The 20,109-nt window shown below is 44.2% G+C and overlaps 1 protein-coding gene across 6 annotated transcripts in view; it reads right to left on the bottom strand.

Annotated features, from left to right (window-relative positions):
* Positions 1–20,109, bottom strand: part of TENM4 (teneurin transmembrane protein 4) — an 870,263-nt gene that overhangs the window by 633,588 nt on the left and 216,566 nt on the right. For 4 of the 6 annotated variants that reach the window (XM_075919469.2, XM_075919465.2, XM_075919468.2 and 1 more), the window contains exon 2: positions 18,666–18,751. The exons of the other annotated variants lie outside the window; for them this stretch is intronic. The gene's annotated coding sequence lies outside the window, so the exon portion shown is untranslated. The remainder of the gene's footprint in view (positions 1–18,665; positions 18,752–20,109) is intronic. 6 annotated transcript variants of the gene reach the window in all.

Here is a 20,109-nt window from a genome sequence, read left to right as displayed (position 1 = left end):
TTCCCTCCTCATCACAGGGCTCGCACACACAGCAAACAGTTCTATGAGGCACAGTCTAAAATACACAAATGTAAGATCAAAGGTCCCTCCCATTGAGCAGAAACAAATATAGCAAGATCCAATAGCTGGAAGCTGAAGCTAGACCAATTCTGACTGGAAATAAGGCATGGGGGTTTTTAACAGTGAGGGTAATTAACTATTGGCATGAATTATCAATGAGTGTGATGGATTCCATCCAGGGCAATTTTTAAAATCGTGACTGGCTGGCTTTGCAAAAGCTATGCTCTAGTTCAAACAGGAATTGATTCCAAGAATACATATGGCCTTTGTTATGCATAAGATCAAACTACATGATCTCAGTGATTCCTTCTGGCCTTAGAATCTTTCATATTACACTCCAGAAAGTGGCACTTTCTCTACAATTAACCCACCGCAACAGGAGAGGGCCTTTCTTTCATTAACTGTTAGTGCAGTGTCCAATACAATGGGGCTGTGATCTCAGTTGGGGTCTCTAGACACTTGGCATCTGACATTTTAAAAGCCAAAACATTGTGTTCAATTGTATGTGGGAAATCACAGGCTTCTTTTTTGGTATATTGCAGTAATGTCTTAAACTACAACCAAGTTGGGCACCATTATGCTGGGTGCAACATACATGTATACTTGGGCCCCTACCAAATTCACAGTCCATTTTGGTCAATGTTATGGTTATAGGATTATAAAAATGGTAAATGGCATGATTTCAGATATTTACATCTGAAATTTCTAAGTGTTGTAATTGTAGAGATCCTAACTCAAAAATGGAGTTGTGCAGTGGTCACAGTAATTTTGTATGGGGGTCCAGCACTGCTATCCTTCCTTCTGCGCAGATGCTGGCTATGGATTGAGCTCCTCAGTCATCACCTTTCCCTCTCTCTGGCCTTCCAGCTCTGAAAGCAGCACTATAGAAGTAGGGAGCAACATGGCTATGGTATTGCCACCCTCCCTTCTGCACTGCTGCTGTTGGGGTGATGCCTTCAGAGTTGGGCACCTGGCAAACATTACAACCACTGATCACCACTTGCCAAACACCAAAAGGAACCCCCAGGTGGCAATACTGTGACTCTCTTAAAATAAGCTTGTGATCCCCCAGCAACTCCCTTTTGGGTCGGGACTTCCGATTTGAGAAATGCTGGTCTCCCCCATGAAATCTGTATAGTATAAGGTAAAAGCACACATGGGAAGACACAAGATTTCATGGTCTGTGACGTGTTTTGTATGGCTATGAATTTGGTAGGGTCCTATGTACAGTAAATGATGATTCCATGTGAAGTTCTTTAGTTATGTCTCATTTGCTAATCTACGTTCTCATTTGCTAATCTACGTTAGGGATGTAATCTACATTAGGCATGTAAGTGACTAGTCGACTATCCGATAAGCTTTTGCTTATCGGATAGTCGACTAGTCGCTTCCCCCCACACTTGCTGCCTCTATCAGAGGCAGCAAGGGGGGAGCAGGAGCCAGTGATGGTTGCTCTTAATACATTTAAAAATCAGAAGTGCAGCAGGGTGGACCTGGCATGAGCCGGGACATCTGATTCCTGGCTCATGCCCAGTCCCTGCTACCACCCTGCCTCCCCTGCCCCCTGAAAAGGGGACAGTGCTAAGAGGCCAGCAGGTTCTTAATATATTTAAAAGGCTGCAGCATAGCAGGGGGGATCTGGAGCAAGCCAGGAATCAGCTGTCCCGGCTTGCGCAGGGTCCCCCTGCTGCGCTGCAGCCTTTTAAATGTATTAAGAGCCTGCCAGCTCTTCACATATTTAAAAGGCAGAGATGCAGTGGGGTTAGCATCCACTTCGGGAGTTAACCCCACTTCAGCTCCCCAGCTTATCGACGGAAAATCCATCAACTAGTCGATTAGTCAATTCAATTTGACATTCCGTAATCTACAAACCTAATAATATTCACAGAGCCCCACTAGCCTCACTCCACTTTTCTATGCAGATTCTGATAGGGCTGTCTGTTGTATGTTTACAGTGACCTTCATGAGAGGATCTCAAAGAGCTTTCCAAACCATTCCAATCCATAACACCCCTGAAGATGTAGGTAAGTATTATTACATTCATTGCACAAAGGAAGAAATGGAGGCAGGCAACGATTAAGTGATTTTCTCCAACATCACAGGAGAATTCTCTGTATGTGCCATTTTGCCACTTTCTGTGGCAAAGACAGGAATAGAACTCAACTCACACAGCTCCTACTGCTCTAACTTAAACCACAAGCCAATCCAGCCTTCCTAACACTAAAAAAACCCAATTTGAATATTTACAGTCTATGTATTATTAATATAAATAATTAAAACTTACCTATACTTGCCAAAATAAATCCAAACATTACATTTCGCAGTGCAGTAGCATTGATTATATTTTTCATCATTTTTTATTCTTTGCTAACATGCAAAACTGGTACCGCGATCACTGGAGCAAAAAATTAGAGGGATTCTATAGTAATGTACAAAACAGTGTAAAAAAGTTGTTGATACCTGCAGGAATTCACTTAAACAGTAAGTAAAGCAGGAGTTTGCTAAATTATATTGTTTTGGGTTGCTCATGTAACTTTTATCCAAGAAATTACTTCAATGAGTTTCGTAGTTCACCTGTAAGCAGTATTCCCTGTCATTTTTCCCCTACATGTGCATAATGAATTATGTACATACATCACCTCCATATTGGTGCACATAACAAAATTCATGTGGTGAAAGTGGGACTGAGGACTTCGGAGTATGGGAGAGGGCTCAGGGCTGGGGCAGAGGTGCAGAGGTGTAAGGGGTCTGGCTCAGGTGCGGGTTGTGGGGTGGATCCAGGGATGAGGCACTCAAGGCAGGGGAAAACAGTTAGGGTGCAGGAGGTGAGGACTCCTGCTGAGGTATGGGTCATAGGTGGGTCCAGGGATGAAGTGTTTGGGATAAGATTACCCCAGGACTATGAGATCCACCCCAGCTGCAGCAGAACCTGGGCAGGGAGGGGGAGGTGTAGCCGCCTCTCCAAGATGTGGCAGCTCCAGAACTAAGTTGGACCAGGGGAGGACTGTCCCCCACCCCCGGCCATGGCAGTTCCGGGCTGTGCAGCTTCCCTGAGAAGCCGTGTGGCATTTACTAGGTTGCTAGGCATTTACCAAATAGCTTATAAGGTACTCTGCCTATGAGGCAGTAGTGACTATCTCCATTTTACATATGGGACAACTGTGGCACAGAAAGGATAAAGGACTGTTCTCAAGGTCACACAGCAAATAAGAAAGGACTTTCATCAGCAGAACTAAAATCACCTGACTTGACTCTCCTTCTTGTGTTCTAATCACTACAGGTTGGACCCCTCTGGCCCAGCACCCTCCGGACCTGACTGGTCCTGAACGAGGGAATTTGCCGGACCTTGCTAATGGCCCCCCCAGCCTGCCTCCCCATCCCACTGCCGTTCCTAGCCCCCCACCCACTGGCTGCCATGCTGCTGCAGTGCCAAGCAGCCCTGACGGCCATGTCCCTGGCCGAGACCCGGCTACTGGGGCTGCCACCTCCCTAGCCCTGCTACTAACTCCTACAGGATTTTCCCAGATGTGATTAATTCCCAACAAACCCAGAAGAGTGATTCCTAAGCACTTCTACAAAGGACAATGTATGTGAAAACCAATTTCTCCCCGTCTTAGAAATTCTTGCTCAATTAGCATCGAGACTCCACAAACCAGGTTTGTTCTCTTTCCCATCCTTTTCTTTATCCGTGGATTCATTTAATGAAAATGGCACCTCCTTACTGCCTCCTTATGTGGTAATGATCAGTCTTGACAAGAGATTTCAAAGGAGGAAGGGGGGAAGCCAGGGTTTCAGGCAAAACTGCAGCTTCTGAACTTCATGCTTGTCAATAGCTGTTTTAGTTTATGTTACCATACTATAACGTGCCTTCTAAATATTCCCCAAGGGCCTCTACACACCACCACGCTGCTGTTGTCTTATTCATCAATACCATCAAAACAGGAGTGGATTCTGTCAGTTAAGGTCAGGATTTGTTTTGTTTCAGACCTCTGGAAAGGCAAGGCCCCAGTCTCTTGATTTAAAATAAAGACATACATACTCTGGCATTAATTTGAAAAGAAAAGATCAGGGCTCACAGATCTTCCTCCACTGCCACATTTAATTAACATACCTCTGCTATGCAGTGATCCGCTCCCCACACTTTCCACTCAGTAGCCTCCCCATCTCACTCCTCTTTCTAATACACATGTATAAGTTATCATTTAGGTTGTGGCAGTGTGCAGAGGTCCCAGCCTGGTCCCACTGCGAAGGGTGCTACACAAACTGATGGGAAGGGTCAGTGTTGGCCCCAAGCAGCTTACCACATAAAAGCAAATGGGGAATCTTGTGAAAGGAGGGGGAGGGAAAGCCTGTTGAAAGAAGGCCTTTGTTCATCTACAGAACAGTTTTAGTTTGTGCAGGTAATAGTAGCGCAAGCTACCCACTGCCCCGCCAGTGAGTTTCAATCATGACTTAGAGAGACATTTTCAAAAATGCCTCAGTGACTTAAGAGCTACGTCCCTTTGAGATTTAGTTTCCCGAGTCACTGTTGGGAAACTTTACCCTAAAGCCCAGAACTTACAAATTTCAAACATGGGCCAGGTTTTCAAACAAGCACAACTCAGCTCTGGGTCCCTGAACAGGTGTCTTTACTTTTAAAAGAAGTCTGCACCTTGGCTGTTCAGCTCTTTTGAAAATCTGGATGTTAGCATCACAGCAGGACTTGCTGGGTGCTGAACATGATGGACCAGATGGCCCTGATTCAAGTATCTCAATGGGAGCTGAGCTATTTATTTTAAAAATCTGGTCCGCTGTGCTGAACACTTGTAAAAAAAGTCCTAAGGGCCCAATCCAATGCCCACTGAAGTCAATGTCCAATATCGCATTCTTGTCAGTAGCTCCTGGCTCAAACCCCAGGGAACAGTAGTACCTGGCCCCTCTGCTGAGACGAATGGCAAAAGCATGTGTCACATGTGTTTGTATTTTTTGTGATTTAGACGCCTGTCCACTAGAACTGATCACCAAACTCATGTGACAGAGACATTGGTTCTCAAACTTTGCCACTGAGCGGGCTGCATCTCAATAGAGACTGCCTCCTGGACTACGGCCTCTCAATCACGATCCAGAGAGAATCCCATGCCAACTATGACAATTCCTTTATTGGAAGAGTGAAATTTAATGTATTAGTCACTGTCTTTTAATGCTATTTAAAATCTGGAAATAAAAAGAGGAGGGAGCAGGTTGCAGCCAGCTCCTACAAACCACTCATATTCATGGGCCATAGTTGAATGACCTCTGACTGAGATCACAATTAACACAGGTTTAAAACAAACAAAAGGAAGTTTTTTCAGTCAACCTATGGAACTCCTTGCTAGAGGATGGTTTAAAGGTCAGGATTTTTACAGAATTCAAAAAGAGCTACATAAATTCATGGAGCTTAGGTCCATCAATGGCTATTAGCCAGGACAAGTAGGAATGGTATCCCTAGCCTCCGTTTTTCCAGGAATGGGATCACTTGATGATTACCTGTTCTGTTAATTCCCTCGAAGGGCACCTAGCATTGGCCACTGTTGGCAGACAGGATACTGGGCTAGATGGACCTTTGGTCTGACCCAGTATGCCCGTTCTTATGTTCTTAACATGTGACAATTGACCATATTTTGCTAGCTCACAGATACAAATTAGTATAACGTTTTCCCATATACTGCACTGCGCTCCATCTTGGCAGATGCACAGACAGTCTCTGCTCTAATTTTAATACTAATCATCTTCAGTGAAAGACACTTCGTGTCAAAAAGTAGAAGACAGCTGCCTACACAGCAAGGGTAGGACACACGATGACGGATTTCTGAAGATTTGATAAAAGCTGCAACAATAAAAACGTGAAATATTGCCCCAGTTCTTATGCTTGCCTAATGAGAGAAGGAATAGGTCTGAGATATGTTGTATCATAAAATAAAGACACATGAGCTGGAAAGAAGTCATTTTTGCAAAGGGGGGATGTAGAGGGAAAGAGTAGGAGGGAATGAAATGGGCGGAGCAACATTGTGACACAGAGACGTAATTATTTGGAGATGATGTGGCCAGGGATCTAACCTAAGTGGACGAAATTAAACTGGGCGATTAACTAAAGGAGCTGAGTTTACCCTGGCTCTCTGGAGCTGTTGAACTGGACCACAGACAGGGAAATTTACTAGAGTTCACACCAGAACTGCACACTCTGCCCTGAATAAAGGAAGGCGAATAGGCGCCCTTCCCTAGGAGTACACCAGATGATAAATTGTGACTCGGAGCTCTAATGCCTTTCCTGCTCCCATTTGCCATAGGGAGAGAGCTATTTACTAAAACTTTTTTTCATACAGATTACTGCCTCCTTCTGTGTGATGGTTGCTGACTGTAGCCAGCAAGTGTGGGGGCAGGGCATGGTACCAGCGCTTCTCATCTCTGTGCCCCCTCTCCCCCCAGCTTACTACCAGTATTGGGAGCATTAGGTGAGCAAAACTCCGAGGGGGTATATCATGTCATCTAGGCTTAGTCTACACTTGGCCAGGAAGGTCGGCTTAAGGGACATCATCCAGCTATACAAAATGTGTAGCTGAATTTGGCTTACCTTCAGCAGAGCCGCTGCAGCGTCAAAACTGCGGGAGGCCAATGGGAGCACACATTCTTCTTAGCTTCCTGTACTTCTGACAGAATGAGGAGTATAGGATACTGGCAGGGGCTGCCCTCCGTGTTCTATTTGGGGGTCTACTCTAGACCAGCTAAATCAAACGCTGAACGATCGACCTCCAGAAAGTCGATCTTCTCCATAGCATAGACAATCTCCTATATATTTGCTTAGTTTATAACAGGCAACATAAAAAGCACTAGCAATGTGAGTACCAAGTAACATTTCAGACAGACAATGACTGGTTTATGCTGCTCTATAGACTATACACTGAAATGTAAGTCCAATATTCATAATCCAATGTATTTATTTTAGAGTGATATGGTAAAAAGGAGAAAATCAGCCATTTTCTGTAATAAGGTGCTGTGACACTTTTGTATTTTTATATTTGATTCTGTAACCAAGTGGTTTTTAAGTGAGGTGACAGTTGAAGTATGCAAGCCAACTCAGACTCCTGAAAGGGGTGCAGTAGTCTGGAAAGGTTCAGAGTGACTCATCTACCTTCTCAGGATTGGAATCTCTGAGGCAGAGCCAAAGTATGGAGAGGAGAAAAGAAGAGCGAACAAGACATTAAGATTTCATTATGCTCATCTCCGCCTCACTTAATCCTGACCTGGCCTATTTTCCTTTCCCTTCAAGAGCCCGAGATCCCAAAGATCTGATCTGTATTTCCTGAAGGGAAAGCATGTCTTTGTCTCAAATGTCACAGATACTCTGCAATGCTGGAAATGCCACAGAATATGCAGCGCAGCTTGGGATCATGTAGAATGAAAGTTATCTTTCTACACATATCGTAACATACCAAACGTTCTGACTGGATACTAATGCCCTGCCTAATTTAGCTGTTTCATGTGGCTTTATTTGGAAGAAGATAAGCTAATGGCTGTGAATTTCTCAGAAGATTGTCAATGGCTCTCCACATCACACAGTTAACCTCCCTATATCCATGTCAACCACAGTTTCGCAAATATCCCCATATCACCCACCCGACAACTGAGTGCCACACAACTAGTTGTCAAACTCAAGATACATAAGCCACCAATGCCATATTTGAGTGTGGGGCACGCACTCTGTGAATCTGCTCAAAGACAATCTCTAGAACAGTGTTTCTTAAACTGTGTTCTGTGGCACACCGGTGTGCCGCGAGGCAGTCGTAAGTGTGCTTTGGAGAACAACAGAGTTCAAAATGGCCACTCTTAAAGAGGCAGGCAACCTTCTTTTTTTCCCACTCAATAACTTCCCCCCCGACCTTTTTTTTTTGTCAATAACTTTCCTCCCCCCTTTTTTTTGCTCAACACAAAATCCTTGGTGTTCCTCATTAAAAAAAAATATTGTTTTTTGTTCCTCGTTCTTAAAACATTTAAGAAACACTGCTGCTCTAGAATTATATTTCCAGTGTACCACACAACAGCCAATTCACGCAGCTGCTTTGGCTCCAGGGGAATTTCAAATACTGGTCCCTAAGCTAGTGAGAAACAACGGACTTCAAGAACAAAAGGGAGACAAAACATAAAGATGACTAAGAATGCAAGAGGAGGAAAATTGCATATTGTCCCACTTCCTCACTGAACTCTCCTTTTTAAGGATGTTTCTTTTCAAACAGAAGTGCTGCCCGCTCCGACTATTCTGGCAACTTCAGAGCCAAACCGGCCATTGAGGAGAAGAGCTCGAGTTCATTCATGCATTTGCTTTGGATGAAATACGGACAATTTATCATTATGAAATAGTAACGCAACTGCATCATTTTCCATTGAGAGTGGACTCAATGCATGCTGCCAATTCAAAACTAAGACAAGTGCTGGATACGGTGTCTTCCTCTTTTGGCCAGCTGCCATTCACACGTAAAATAAATGGCTGCCCCTACCTCAAAAAGCAGTTCAAATAAGGAGAAAATAATGAAGGTGCAAGACAAGGCTGAGAGGCATAGGGACAGAACACGGGATGTTTATTACCAAAGACCAAGATTTTCAAATGATTTTGGATGCCCAACTTGAGGCTTCTCAGAGGAGACCTGACTTTCAGAAAGGGCTGAGCACCACCCTCCGATAAGCCAGGCTTTTAAATATATCTCAAGTTAGCAACCCAAACACCCAATCATCATTCCTGTTGCAGGGGGATCTTGGGATTGCCACACTCACTTCTGGGCTGCCTTCAGAGCTTCCTGGAGCTGCAGGAAGTTCCAAGAGGTAGAGGTAAGTCTGATCAGGTCCCTCTTCACACTGCCTGAGAAGTTTGAAGGGGAGGGACAGGTCCTTTCCTTCCCCTGGCCTGTTGGAGCTAGGAAGCCTCCTTTGATTGTGTACTTCTAGGAACAAGGAGACATCAGATTTCATGGGGAAGGGCTTATATATCAGTAAATGACACATGTTTCATGAAGTTGGTAGGGCCCTACCTCTGATGAACAGAAAAGGTTAATTTGCTATCTCCTTGAACTTCTCTGATCTTGCTATAGGAAATATCCTGAACATTACAAATGCTAAACTGAAGTGCACACATATATAAATCAATGGACAAGTTTAGGGCCCATTATGGTAGTTATGTGAAAAGTTCATAGTATTCATTTCTGACCTTATTTGAAATAGGGATGTTAAATATCGGTTAACTGGATAGTCGAGTAACCTCATAAATTCTTATAGGTTATTCGAGTATTCTATAGTCCCCTGGGGTGGGGCTGGTAGCCAGTGCATTCTGGCCCCACTCCCGAGGAACCCCCTGCCACTCCACGCTGCTGCTTCTGTATTAGAGGCAGCAGTGCGGGGTGCCAGGAGGGAGCTGGTCTGCAAGGAGTTAAGTCCCAGACCCAGCTCCCCTCGTGGACTGCCTGCCTGTTACCTCTTAAATGCTGAGCTGCAGCAGGGATAGGTCCTGGACCCTTCGCAAGCCAGGACTGAGAGAGGCTGCTGGCCATCCTGCTAAAAAATTTACTGGCAGAGGGGCGGGGGGTGGGGGGAGGGGAAATGCATGTAATCTATAGCATTAACCTATAAACCAATGACACTATTACATCCCTAATTTGAAATATGCTTAAAAAGACAGCTACTGCCCATTCACAACTGCATTTACAGGGCTGTGCAATCCAGCTCTGAATACCGACTATGGCATGAAACTTTCTACCTTGCGCTGTCAACAAAACTACTCATAAATCAGAGTTTGCCTTGTTTCCCTTAGAATGCCATTGGCTATAGACAGATGAAATAGGAATTATTATAGCCTTTCAAAAGAGCAGTAAAATTCTTAGGGGAAAATTATCCCTTGGTTGTACAACAGAGATTCCTGAACACAGCTCATATTAGAAAACACCCTTGTAACACTACCTTCAATAAAGAGGCACAACAAAACAAGTGCTTCTGAGGTCAAAAGAATGACATATGGCATCTCTGGAAGGCTGTTCAGTAAAGAATATGAATGCACCAACATGGCTGGTTACACTTGGGAATTTACAATGGGATGTCTAGGAACTGTTCTCTAACTTTTAATAACAGGGATTCTTTCCTGTTTCTTCTAGTTAGTGCGTGATGTGGCACAGAGATTTCTCTATATTCGCATCCTCTTGCATATCTCTATGTCAGATAGAGGTTCAGAGAGTGCGACAAATACTTCCCAACACTGGTCCACCGCCTGTGTGTACACCATGCGCCTGCTCCAGCACTCAGCAGCCATGCTGCCGCTATGCACTGGGTCCCATCGAGGAACCTGGCTCATGCTGCTGCTCTGGGCAGTCCTGTTGCCACGTATGGGGCTCCTGCAGCTGCGTGTGAGGCTCCTGCTGCCCTGTTGGGAAGCCCCGCTGCCCTGGCAGCCTGCTGGGCTTTTGGGTGCTAGCCCTTGAGTGGGACTCTGTGGTCCTGGAACATCCATGGTCATACTGGACCACAGATGTTGCCAGACCAAAGAGTCCTGGTTAAGAGAGTTTCAACCTGTAGTATGTTTAAACAAGACTACTAAAGTAGTTAGACAATGGGACACTGTATTCCCTTCCTCACTCTTCCGCAACTATTTCAGTCCAGATGGTGGGTTTTTTGGAATGTTATCAGCAGGAGAAAACTGGGAACTACAATGAAAATTGATCTGTAAATCTAATGGTAACAGTGGGCCCTCCCAGACCGATGCAGAATACATCTAGGCTACGTCTAGACTGGCATGATTTTCTGCAAATACTTTTAACGGAAATTTTTTCTGTTAAAAGCATTTGCAGAAAAGAGCGTCTAGATTGGCACGGACGATTTTCTGCAAAAGCACTTTTTGCGGAAAAGCGTCCGTGCCAATCTAGACGCGCTTTTCTGCAAAAAAGCCCCAATCGCCATTTTCGCGATCAGGGCTTTTTTGCGCAAAACAAATCTGAGCTGTCTACACTGGCCCTTTTGGGCAAAAGCTTTGCGCAAAAGGACTTTTGCCCGAACGGGAGCAGCATAGCATTTCTGCAAGAAGCACTGATTTCAGACAGTAGGAAGTCAGTGTTCTTGCGGAAATTCAAGCGGCCAGTGTAGACAGCTGGCAAGTTTTTCCGCAAAAGAAACTGCTTTTGCGGAAAAACTTGCCAGTCTAGACACAGCCCCTAGTGTGTCAATGCTATTGAAAAACATGACCAAGACTGGCCATAGGAATCAATTTAAAATAAATTCAAGAAAAACAAAATCACAAAGAAAGGGATGGAAGTGTCAAGTTGCCATGGAATCATTAAAAATAAAAAAATAAAAGCCAAGAGAAGATTGTGATTTGGAGGAGGTACCAAAGGATTCCTTTTCATCCGAGCAGGAGGTTCTTAGACATCTGGAGCGGAGTAGGAAGGGCCCCTCACCTGCTGACCCCCTTGCTAGAGCAGGTGTTTGGAGAATGGGAGAAGCTTTGGGTTCATGTCTCCTGTTCACTGGCCAGAGTATCTGTGCCAGTGCAGAGGGAACTCATAATTTGCTGATGGTATGTGCAGATGGGGAAGGTACTATTGCCCCAGAGGGTGCAACTAGGAATTGGGACTTTCAAGTGTATTTCTGCAGAGTGGTGCCTTCCCAAGCTACTTCTAGGGTGGTCAGACTCTTCTGCTCAGTGGTGCCCCCACAATCACCGCCCAGCATGAAGGGAACAAAGTGGGAGGGATCCTTTAGGTCATCACAGTCTAGGACTAGGGACTAGGATGGTGCAGCAATAAAAGAACAGCATCTTTCATGGGCTCAAATCCAGTCTGATGCTGGCATTGTCAGAGGAGCCTGAGGGAGCTAGGCACCCACATCCTATTGGAGGTAAATGATATTTGGGCTCCTAACTTCCTTTGGCCAAAAGCTATTGCCACCAGATGTCCATTCAGAGGCCTGAGAAGTTGGTGGTCTCTCCACTTCAGATGGTCGTGTGTCTATAGCACAAGAGCCACTGTTACATGTGCCACCCTTCTCAGCAGCAAGGCCAATGTTTGAAAGGGACTGAATTACTGTCCTTTGATCCCCCAGAATATTCCCAACCTCTACCCCCTCCCCTCCAAAAGGGTGAGGCACGCTGACAGAGCACCCTGGCGAACACTTGCTCTGCTGTAGCCTATATAGAACCTGTCCTGCGTGTAAAGGATGATCAGCTTTCAGGGCTATCAATCCAAGCACTCAATTCCCTTCCCCCTTCCCTCTTTTAAAACTGAAAATCTACCGATAAATCCCAACACGCGTTTGTGTAACCCAGATCAGTCAGTTATTTCTGTCTCACTCAGCATTCAGTGCTTAACAAGGCATATTTCACACTGCCCAGGCTCAGCCTTGTTAAGTGATGATGGCCGGCTGAGACAGGACGAAAGTCTCACTCATGCTGCCAGTGTTCTATTTCTAGGAGTTTGATGCACTAGACAAGCACCCAGAATATACTTGGTGTAAGAACAAATGAACAGGAAAGCCCCAAAGTCATTTGTTTTCTTTTATGGTACGCAGGAAGATGTATGAGAGAAAGGAACAACTGCTTATTAATCCCAACCAAACAGTCAGCTCCAGCTGAGCAAACTCTGTCATTGAGTGGACTGAATTGCTTAATCAGGGAAACAGACGGGGAGGCACTTTTCAGAGATGGAGACAGAAGCATTTTGCAAATGCCCTCAATTTGTACACCCCAGAAAGACAAAGCAGTTTGCATGAGGCACAGGGAATCTTTTTTTTACAAGCAAACTAATGTGAAGACAATTTAAAGCATTGCTACAGTGTTCCAAAGCTTCAGGGGGTAGCTGAGTTAGTCTGTACAGGATAAACTTAAAAAACAACAAATAGTCTGCTAGCTCTATTAGTATTCTACTGTTGCGAGAGCAGGACAGTCAGTGGAAACATCCTGATGATTTTGTACCAGCTGAAGATATTAGAGCACAAAGCAAAACCACACACACTCCTGTCCCCCACCATCCCCGAAAAGCACACCAAAGCTTTTCAACCCACACTCTCTCGTCATGGAAAGGAAATAGGAAACATGCCAAAAGTGGTTCATGGGTGAAACTAGGGTGTTATGGTCCAGAAGGAGCAGAAGATTTGGAATGAAAACTGCTGTGAGGTTCTCCAAGGGAGTGTTCATTTGGTAGCTTTCTTCCCTTGGAGTTACTAAAGAACAATAACCCAGCCCGAGGGCTGTGAACACTGCTGGCTGTAGGCACTGTCCCTCAGAAGAAAGACATAGGCTCCTGGACACATGGGATCGTACAGAGCAAGACCGTGACATTGCCGAAGGCCAGAAGTAAGCTTTGTGGCTTCATCATTCTAGGAGCGGGGAAGCCACAACTGCCAGTCCTTTCCTAGCTACCCCATTGGTCCAGAGGCAACCAATCTTCTGGCTTTTTCCACTAACAGATTTCTTCACTTTCATGCTGGTTGGGGGAAGTAAGAGCCAAGGCTCCACCCACTTCACTGCTTCAGTGGCAGATATCTTAGCCTCCCTGTCTGGCATATGGAGCCTGCTATGCTATCATGCTTAGACTAGTGGAAGCCCATGTAATCACAAGGGAACGTCAGATGCCACTTCACTCTATGTGCAAGTGTTTGATGAAAGAGACAATTTTCCTTAAATGACCCAATCTTGCTTCTTGTTTTCACTAGAGAAATTTGATCTGAGTCACTAGTGCAAGGAGTGATTCCTCTATACTGAAGATGAGAATAGTTTTATAAGGATGATAATTTCAATAGCACCATGAGTGCACATAGTGCTGTACAAATATAGGGCTCTACCCTGCAAAAAACATGAAGACAATGGAAGTGTTCATGATAGCAAGCACATATATTTAAACCTGAGGAGTCACCACAGGTGGAAAACTGACAGAAATAAGTGCAGGATTAGCCCCCAAATCCCTTTCTCAAGGAGCTTCAATCCATATCCAGACAAATGCCAATCACCATGCAAAAGCTGCAGATACTCCGCACATCTCAGGAGCAGACTCTTTGGTTGTCATTCACGGAGATCCTTCTTTTGAAAGGTGCTACCTAGATGCAAGATTCTCCACTCAGGTCGCAGTCAAAGATGTTCCATTAGTTCCAGCAATACAGCTAGACCTGTTATCATCTTGATCACAAACAGGGTCAGAGCCAGAAGGAGGAAATTTTCAACGTTCAACGTATTGGCTGCTCTAGCTTGAGCTACAGGCATGAGTCTTCCAGGTGCCCGCTGCAGCAGATTCACATACACACAGCAGAGGGCGCAAGACACATTGATCAATGCGTTATGTAGGATAAAATACTAAATGGAAAGGTAATTAAAATCTACAGGTTTATTGATGTCCTAGTGTTGGCTGCCCAGTGAGTACCTGGATTTTTGCCAGCAAGAGACCTTCTGTGACCTGCATTACTGCAATGCCCCCTTCCTTTCTATATTTTTGTTTACTGGCCATCAAGTGTAACAGGCTCAGATAACATGAGAAGAGATAACCGGCGGGCGGATGCTTAGAATTACACTAGGATAACTGAGATCAGGATCCAGCTGGATGAGCAGCTAGCACAATAGACATGCGACGCTCTCAGAGGTTGAAGGAAGGAAGGAAGATGACAGAGGGTTCCCCCTCCCCCCAAAAAGGAGCAGGACACCACAGAAAAAGAGGGCAATGTTGATTATGTCACAAACTACAGGGGTTGGGGGGGCGAAAGGGGGCTGGATCTCAGACTGCTGCACTGACATCTGTTTCTCAGTGATATTAATGCAGCATCTCACCAGTCATGAGAAAGAGAGGGAACCAGGCAGGAGTCAAGCTGTGAAGGAGCGGCAGCAGCTGCTACTGCAAAATGGCAGGAGGTGTGAAGAATTCTTCCTCGCTAAAGCAGCTCAGGTCTGAGAAAGCAGAAGTGGTTTAGGATAAGGGCCCTAAGAAGGGCTGTGTAGCTCTGGACAGAGACAGATTAGCAATCCTCTAGAAGAGTCTCATATCATCCTTCAGCAAAGAGGTTTTATAGTCATTCCACAGCACAGACTTTAAGACACTCGCAGCCATGCACAGATCAATGTCAGTGTTTCAAAGAGAACCCAGGGTGATGACTCCTACCTAGCACTGTGATACAAATTCTACACCGTACCAATGAAAGGCAGAACAAGTTGTTGCTCTGGCTCAAATCTTTGCTTCTTTTCCAGTCAAGCAGCTCAGGTTGGAAGCTGCAAACATGTTCCTCTTCATTTATGAAAATGCCAACACTTCCATGGGGGATAATTCATGCAAAACCTAGTGTCAGCCAAGGTGAACACCAGAAGAGATGGGTTACAATTTGGGATGTGGCTGGGAACTCCAGAAACCAGGGTTTAAATCCCTCCTCTGTCATAGACTCCATGCGTGACTTTGGGATGATTACTTATATTTGAATTTTTGAAAGGACTGAGCAGCTGGGGGCTCCTATGGGAGTCAATTATATAGTGACCAGATATAAACTGATGGGGCTACCATTCATTACCTATGTTTCAAAATCTTGGTCTCATTTCCCTATGCCTTAGGTCCTCCCATATGTAAAACTGAGGTAATACTTGTTTCTCGTACTTTTTGTCTTCTTCATTTCAAGTGTAAAGGTGTATAAGGCAGAAACTGACCCTGATTATGTGTCTTTAAGTATATGACACAATGAAAATCCAATGTTTTTTGGGGTGTTTACAGTAATGCCACTTCAAGTTTTTCACCATTTTCCTCTCCAAAGCCTATATTCGCTGTCAGAAATAGTGACAATTTGCTACAACCGTGATTAACTGTGATTAATCGTGATTAATTTTTCAACTGCGTGACTGATTGTGATTAATTTTCAATTGCTTTGACAGCCCTAAAAATACTGCAACTAGGAAAAAATCATGACTAACCTAAAACAAAAAAATGTCATGTCAAAGTTCAACATGCCTTTGAGAGAATCATTTCTGACGAAATGCAGATTGTCTCACTTTGTTCAGTGTTAAAAACCATTAAAAAAATCTTTCATTCATTATTGAAAATAACCCCATTTCCCACAGTACAAATTCCTATAAAACAATAATCCTGATTCTGATTTCACTTATATTGGTGTAAATCATAAGCAACGCCACTGGAGTCTATACCAGTTTTACACCAACATAACTCTTTAAAGGAAGATCAGGATCAGGCCTGTTAGAGTATGCTTCAATTTCTAAGATTCCCTTAATGCTCAGTACTCAGAATGGCTCCTATATTGATAGAGCATCAGAGTGAAATGTCATATTTGCTTTGTTATTTGCAGTGTTTTGTACCCATGTTGGATCCAGGATATCACAGAGACAAGGAGGGTAACTAGAGAGATATGGTAAAATCTTTTATTGGCCAGTTCCTGTTGTGAAAGGGACAAGCTTTCAAGCTTCCACAGAGCTCCTCTTCAGGTCTATGAAAGATACTCAGAATTCTTTGTAGCTCACAAGCCTTTCTCTTTCACCAAGAGAAATCGCTTCAATAAAATATCGTATTTCACCCTCCTTGTGCTTCTAATATTTGATGTTTCAGGCTGAACCTCTCTGGTGTGGGAGTCTCTGGTCTGGCAACATCCATAGTCCAGCAGGACCATGGGACAGAGCCCCTAGGCCAGAGAGCCCCTGTACTAGAGAGCTGGGATCATCTGAGAGTCTCGTGGCAGGGGGGCCGGCGGCCAGGAGCCCGGCCAGGGCTGGGAGTGGATGGCCAATAGGCTAGAAGCTGGGAGCAGAGGCGGTCCAGTGGCCACAGTTCCAGTGGCCAGGACCCTGGCCTGTGTCGGGAGCGGAGCCAATCTGGAGACCAGGGACGAAGCTGATACAGAGGCAGGGGGGCTGGTGACCAGGGAGCAGTAAGCATGGTGGGGCTGGAGCAGAGCCTGGCTGGTAACCCAGGGGTAGAAAACCCGGCAAGGGCTGGCAGCAGAACCTGGGCTGGGCCCAGTGTGATGCTACACCAGCAGCAGGATCAGTTGCCAGGAGGGAAGGCCAGGACCTTTCTGGACCTCCTTGGCCCAGCAAACTTCCTCCTTCGCTACCTGTCGGGTCCCACAGATGCCAACTAGGGAGGTACAACCTGTAGTTTACTTTTATTAATTGGGACTTGCTTAAGCTCACAAGTAAACCACATAAAACAAATACAAATCTTAATTAAACAAAGGTAGAGGCATCTGAACAAAACCCAATGCAAGTACATTTTTAGCATTTTAAAAATATCTTAATGAAAACTTTTTTTTTTTTTGGTAGTGGAAGTGTTTAAAAAACTTGGCCACTACAAACAAAATCATGCCTTTATCCAAATATATTTTATCTTCATCATTACAGATAACACCTACATTTGCTTTCAGTGCAAAGGATTAAAGAAATATTATAATCTTTGTAATTAACTAGGGCTTGAGCTTCCACCATTAAAGTTAGTGAAGCTTTTCTAAGGTCTTTTGTCCTGAACTGAAATCTGCAGCTATGCATTGGGTGTGTTTCCACAGACTCCCATTCAATCCAAGGCGGGCTCTGTGTTAGCTGCAACACAGTAGATCACAACATAGGATTGTGGTCGGTCAGTTTCCCCTGCTATGTGCTTGGGTCTTTTTACACAGCAACAAAAAGAGAAAAAGAAAATAATGAGACAAAATAAAGTAACTATCGCACCACAGACATTGCCATGGGATGTGTGCCGGGGCAGGTGTAGGACTTGGCGCTGATTGTAACTCATTTTTAAACAAATAACATTTAAAGTCCCTTTAGTGTTCCCCTATGGCACCATCCATCCAAGCAGCAGCATTAACACAGTGTGAGAGAACAGAAGGAATTCACATATCATGGTGATGAATGTGGAGTAAGAAACTCACGAGGACAGAAAATGAAACTGACCGTTCTAGTTCACTGTTTAAGCTCAGCAGAATGCACACCCACACTCCGGAGCCAAAATGGTATAAAGTCCTTTCAAAGGTCTTTATGAAAGATGGTCCAGTAGTTAGGGCCCTAGTCTAGGGCTTGGAAAACCCATGTTCAATGCTGTGCTTTGCCACAGACTTCCCATGTGATCTTGGTACAGGCAATTGGTCTTTCTGTGTATCAGTTCCCCATCAGCAAAATGGGGATAGTAGTACTTCCATGTCTCACAGTGTTTTATTTAAAAAATAAAGATTATGAAGCACTCTACAATCTGCTAATGAAAATCTTTATGTAAGAAAAAGGCATTGCTGTTATTTGTAATAATCTAGAGCAGTAACACAGGTAAGGAAAACATTTAAGGGCATGATATGAAGTCAATGGAAAGAAACCTGTTGATTCCAAAAGACTTAGGATCATGCCCCAACTACCAGACTTCATCCATTTGTTCTCCATTTTAGGGTTATTGTTGATAGTGTCAAACAGTATTATAATAAATAAGGAACAAATAATATATGAAATAACTTTAAACAAATATTTCATATATTTCAGAATCCTCCCCTGAAAAGCAAAACAAAACCAACAACACTTTTGGGGGAGCCATTCACTAAAATTGCCATTCTTTTTGAGAGGCTTTTTCACTGCTGGGGTCTGACAACTTTGTTCTACTGTTATGACTTACATTCACAGATCCTGTGGGGTCTAAATGAAGCTGAAGGATTAACTGCAAACAGATGCCTGCCCACTTTTCTTTGCCACAGGGTTTTCCTTTTGAAAAAAAAACACAATAAAAATCTATATCATATTAGGGAAGTCAAAATTCAACCTATAAGAACACATGTCAGGCATGCCACACCTGGAAATTCCATCTCTTGTTTTGGTTACATTTGCACATAATATATGCACAGCTCGACATGATTAACAGACAGGAAGCAAGCGCTATGATTATGCAGGATTTGGTAATTAAATCCACCAAGGATAATGATGCTGACCTTCCCATTTGGAAATAAACTAGGCATTCAGATTGTAAGTGGTTTTGTGTTAACTCTAACAGCACATACGTGTCTATGCTGAGATACAGCTGGAAGGAGAGGTAAATAATGATTGCACAGAAGTAATGCTATTTATGGGAGCAGTTCCTAGACCATATAACACCCAGATTTTAAATTATGGAGGCTCTCATTTTCACTAATACACATTCTTTGCTGATACACTTGGGCCATACTCTCGCAGACATTAAGAGACAGCATCCAGCTGCAGTGTGGAAACAGCATTGACCACTTTGCTACGTCAGTTCAGGACAGTTGAGCCGTGTCTGGCTATTTCAACGGGGATGTTTGTTGTTCTTTATTCTGCCTTTTGCTTTTGATGGTGTAATACGCCATCAGACAAGCTGAAACATTGGGTGACAGCAGAGAGAACAGTCACGTGTTTGTTTCCCTCACTGTGGCCATAAGGCTCTGCAATGCATATTGATTTAAATGCTAGCCATGGAGTGCAGTCATTGTTTAGGTGAGTGGCTTCTTGAAAACTGCCTCTTTCAATCACTACTTATGTGTCGGCCGCCCGATGGTGCCAGCCCAAATCCAAGTGAAGTCAATGGAAGTCTTTCCATTGATTTCAGTGGGCTTCTGTATAAGACCCATAATATTGCTGCCAATGGAAGTACCCTATGTGGACAAGTTTAAAGTAAGGATATCACAGACCCAACCTTGGTATTCCCATGCTTCTCAGCTTAGCTATGAGAACGCATGTGCTGGGTGGGACACACCACACAACCATCAACGGAGCACTCATTCACCAAGACAGACAGACTGCAGTAGCCATGACAGGAAGGAGACACACAAAAGGTGCCCTTCTGGCAGAGTGGTACAAGACGACTACAAAAATAAAAAAAGGAAACACCACATTGTGCTAGAAGGACTGACTGCTAGAATTAAACAACTGGAGAATACAGTCGGAGAATTTACCCAGGAATCCTATCCCTGCACTGAAATCCTCTTCTCTTCTTAAATTTTGTAAGCACAAGAAACTGACCTAAGGAATGCAAAACTTTTCACCTGGAGATTGCCCACTTATGGTATGTCTACACTACCCCGCTAGTTCGAACTAGCGGGGTAATGTAG

The sequence above is a fragment of the Pelodiscus sinensis genome, chromosome 1 (assembly GCF_052426305.1).
Source record: "Pelodiscus sinensis isolate ZL-2025 chromosome 1, ASM5242630v1, whole genome shotgun sequence".
NCBI lineage: Eukaryota > Metazoa > Chordata > Testudines > Trionychidae > Pelodiscus > Pelodiscus sinensis.
Note: the sequence above shows the minus strand (reverse complement) of the source record. Positions and strands in the feature narration are given on the sequence as shown.